The sequence below is a fragment of the Calypte anna genome, chromosome 7 (assembly GCF_003957555.1).
Source record: "Calypte anna isolate BGI_N300 chromosome 7, bCalAnn1_v1.p, whole genome shotgun sequence".
NCBI classification, from domain to species: domain Eukaryota; kingdom Metazoa; phylum Chordata; class Aves; order Apodiformes; family Trochilidae; genus Calypte; species Calypte anna.
The window spans coordinates 29,162,598-29,167,509 of NC_044253.1; positions in this window are offsets into that span (position 1 = coordinate 29,162,598).

Here is a 4,912-nt window from a genome sequence, read left to right on the forward strand (position 1 = left end):
CTTGAAGAGTAGAGCCATTCAACTTAGGTTTGATACCAGTGAATTCCTAGTGCCCATTGGCTTGCAGATGAGCTGGCCAGCATTATAATGGGAGCAGCATGGGCTAGATGATGAGCTATTCACCAAAACTGGAAAATCTGGGGATTCTGAGACCTACTGCAAGACGAACCTCTTTTAGGGTACGATGCTCCAAGGTCCAACCAGGTGTTCCAGCAGGAACTCACAAATAGTGCTCTGAGTCTATAGCCCTTAGGGTTGATTAGCCTGGAGCAGTGCTATTGCTCCAACAGCAACTAACCCCCCTGCTGGCTTGCTCAGGACTGAGCTGAGCCTGTGCTTCAAGCCTCACCTTTTATTGGCCCCCTAATCCTGCTCATGCGCAGTGGGGGCCTTCCCTAATCAGGCACAGGTGGGCTTAACACAAGCTCATGGCCACTACCTGGCAATTAGTGGCACCTGGTTGCCTCATTTCACTACCCTGGCCAGATGGCACAAGAGGGAAGAACATGGGCTCTCAGAGCATTATGGCCATCTTGGCATGCAGCTCTCCTCCTGCACCATGGGGAGCGTGTGGCCTTTCGACCCCCAGCATGGGTTTTCCCATGGGATGGGACCTGTGAGATGGCACAGAAGGACATTTATACCATGCTGGTCTGCTCCTATCTTGATGTTCTCAGGCATGCAGTGTGATTCTTGGGGTTGCCTACACAGGGACAGCAGTTGGACTTGATGCTCCTGATGGGTCCCTTGCAATTTGGCATATCCTATGGTCCTGTGATACCTTGGTAGTAAAGGATACTTTCAGAAGGAGCCTGGGGATGGCCTTGGGGTTGCACCCTGGGCTGCTGTTGGGATGGCTGGTTTGGAAGGCAGTGATCTGCCACATGTTCTCATTTACCCGGCATGCCAGACCCCTTTTGACACACTTTTCAAAGGAGTTGCAGAGCTCCAGATGGGAATCATCCAGACGCCCTCAGCTGCATCTGGTTAAATATGTGCCTGGCACTTCCAAGCTCGGATCTCGGAGCCAGAAAAAATTGCAGTCTGCTGCTCACAGCCTGAGCTTGATCCAGGACAGGCTTGTCCTAGAAAAGCAACATGCTGGTTTTACAAGCTGCCTCTGAAATATCTCAAGTACTTCAGGTCCCGTGGAAAATATTGTATGAAATAAGACGTGATTTTATATGCAGGGATAATTTTAGCAGCAGAGGTGCTATCAGAAATCCAGACCCTTCAGAAACACTCCAGGACTGAATTTCCCATTTATGTAGGAATAAGCAGGACTCAGACAATGGAACAAATGCTTAGTGGCTTCTGAAGGTTTGGATTCCTTTAGGGCAATAGAAAGATTTGCAGGGATTTCAGAAGCTATAGAAAAGCACTTTGAGCTAATATCCATGTTTATGAACGTTTGACGCTGTGGACACAGCCCAATATTCTGATGGTCAATGTGCAGAAACTTGAATGGGAAAGAGCCTGGCAGAGCATTCTTCTTTCCTGTGAGCTTAGCTGCAGGCAACCAAGGAAGACACATTTAAGTATAGGACTAAAAATTCATTGTTTATCTGATTAACATCTTAGCCTAACCAGAATACAGAAACTTATTTAGTCCAGTTTTTATAGAGGTACTCCTATATTATTTAATTATTGAGGATAATTAGGAAAAACTGGTGCATACATGTCTTCCAGAGCTGCACCATATTTTGGTGAAGCTCTCTTGTCCTGTGAAAAGTTATGGGAGGCCATCAGCTTCTTAGATCCTTTGCCTGGAGAAGTACAATGATGACAGTGTGTGTTGGGGCAGGGACTCAAATGGTCTTGAGTTTGCTTATCACTCCTTCTGAATATCAGCCACGTATTTCTTGATGAGTTACAGTCTTCCCTTTGCTGCTTGCCCACAAGCTCCTGTATTCTATGATCTTTTCTCCTTATACAATGTGATTTCTTTTAAGGAGGAGATGCATGGAGCTGGAGAAAGCAATGCAAAGCTTAAACCAAAATACATTCAGGAATAATGGAGTTAAAACAAACCACACACCCGAGGATAGAAAGAGACATTTGAACACTCAATTATTCTGCTGTTACAGCTAGAAGAGGCTAGACCATGGACTTTGACAAAACAAAAGGTTCTGAAGAGGATTGTGAATAATTTTGAAAATGCAATCCAAGATCATCCTAAAGCATCTATTTATTGTTACACAGCTTAAGGTCTAGCACTAGCATCATTAACAACAATTTGGCTGCAAGCTGGGGGAAGAGTGGCCCTGACAGCCCTGTGGTCTTCAGCAGTCCCTTGGGACTCCCCCCAGAGGGAGGGCCTCTGGGGAATGAGACTGTCCAGGGGTGTAGAGGTAGCTACCATGATGCTACGATGTTTTTCTGATGGTGGTGGCAGATGGCACACACAAGGGTGAAGGGAAGTGACCGAGATCTCAGGGCTACACAGGTACACAAGATGGTGCCAGGCAGGACCCTGTGCCATAATTGACATCCATGGAAAAAAAACCAACCAAGGCAACCAACTAATCTGCAGACCTGTTTCAGAGCTGCAAGCACAAAACTGGTAGTTCTGGAGAGATGAGCAGTGCCAGTGGGCTTGTGTAGCTGAGCCTCTTGGGTCTTCCCAAGCGCAAGAAGTCTTCAGTCTCATTTCCAAGAGCTACATCTCTTATATCACTTTTTGCTCTGTCCTTTAGGATTGCAGCCCCACAGTACTGTCCTGGCCACTTGCTTTATTGGCTTTTTTTTTGCATTGTTTGTAAGGTACATGTTCCAGAAGTCCTGCCACATTAGTAAATGTCCACGTTAGTAGAGTGGCTTCTTTCCTCAGCCATCACATTCCCATGAAGGGCTGTGAATCAGCATTGATTCAAATGAGGGGAATTTAGTTAGAGGAAAACAGAGAAATGTGGCCCAAATTCTGCTGTCGTTACATAAACCCCCTCACCAAACATCTGGAGAACATCTGAAGTTTAACAAAGCAGGCCTGCAGGCAGAGACATTTTTGACCTTCCCTGTAATGGAAGTATAAAAATCGGAGTCTGAGAAAGGGAAGTAAATAGAACCAGAAATGGAGGATAAAATGGGCACAGTACAGGGGGCCAACTTTGGCCTAAACACCGGACACGGGCTCCTGCAATTCTGCCTCAATGGTGCACAAGTTTGGGGAGACACAGAGCAACAGACTCAAAACCAAAGTGCTGGGCACTGCTGAAAACCCCTTCCTGGTTTCTGGTCTTCTGGGGAAGACAGCTCTTCAGCAGGCTCTGGTTATAAATGTGGTTCTTCTGGGAGCACTGGAATTTAAAGGGAATGTTCAGATTTTTCTCATGTATAAAACTGACAAACACTCTGGAACTGAGGCTTGGAAACTGATAGTTCCTGCTGGTTTGGGATTTTCTTCCTCTTTCAGTAAAAGGAAGAGAAAAAAACATGAAAGGAGGAAAAATCACTTCTCTCACCTGTTGTTTTTTTGTTGTGATTTTTTTTATTTTATTTTTTTGGGTTTTTTTAGCAAAAACTACAAACCATCCAAGAGTCATAGAGTTTTCTCCAGGTGTCTTTTTCATCCCTTCATTTGACATCAGCAGGACACTAAGAAGTATTTCTTTAGCTGTAATAATAACCGCCTTTATTAAGGCAGACACGAATGCATTTTTTTATAACTTTCCATGGAGAGGAGAGTAGGACATCTGATACAAACTGCAGTCACCCACAAAGCCTGCCCAGAGGTGCTCCTCAGACTTTCCAGCTGGGAGTGAGGTGTCCCTGGCACTGTGGAAGCACAACAAGCATCTCAACTGAGATGTCTGGCCAGAAGCAAACATGAAAAAGAGGAGGACATGAGACAAGGGAGAAGCAAGGCAGAGCCTCCCTGTTACAGAAATAGGACCTCTCTATTCCACTCTTGTGAGACCCTACCTGCAGTACTGTGTCCAGTTCTGGAGCCTCCAACATAAGGAGGACATGAAGCTGTTCAAGTGAGTCCAGAGGAGGACAAAAAGATGTTCAGAGGGTTGGAGAACCTCTGCTATGGAGCCAGGCTGAGAGAGTTGGGTTTGTTCAGCCTGGAGAAGAGAAGGCTCCAGGGAGACCTTAGAGCACCTTCCAGTACCTGAAGGGGATACAGGAAAGATGGAGACAGACTTTATACAGGGTCATGGAGTGATAGGACAAGGCAGAACAGTTTCAAGCTGAAAGAGGGGACTTAAGATGAGATACTAGGAAGAAATTCTTCACTGTGAGGGTGGTGAGACCCTGGCCCTAGCTGCCCAGAGAAGCTGTGGCTGCCTTATCCCTGGAAGTGTCGAAGGCCAGGTTGGATGGGGCTTGGAGCAACCTGTGTAGTGGAATGAGTCCCTGCAGATTCAGAGGGCTGGAACCAGATGATTCTTAAGGCCCCTTCCAACCCAAACCAGACTCGGATTCTATGAAAATAGCTGCTGAGTATGTGAAACAAACACCTGGGGAGCACAGAGCCTGGAAAACTGGAGAAGTTTGATAACTCCATCACCAGCCCTGTCTGCAGAGTAGTCTAGGAAATGAGATACTAAGGAGAGATACCAAAGATAAGCAGAAAGCAAGCAGAGCTTACCTCTTCATCTGCTGATCAGCATCCCTCTGCACCTGGTCTTCTGAAAACAACAGTTCCTCCTTTGGGAGCTCATTCCCTTTCTCATAATATTTTTTTTATGTACTATGTCATAGATGTAGACAATTCACAGTATTTCTCAAATTCATGGCATTCAAAACCAGCCAGATTTGTGATGCAGAAGTGATTGATCCCTTCTCTTCTATCCCTTTAAGTTTTTTGTAAGAAGTCTTGCCGCAGTACCCCCAGATCCCAGAAACCTCTATTTTCCTGAGTGGTTTTTTGAACATTCAGAGCTCATGAAATTCAAGTCACAAAATC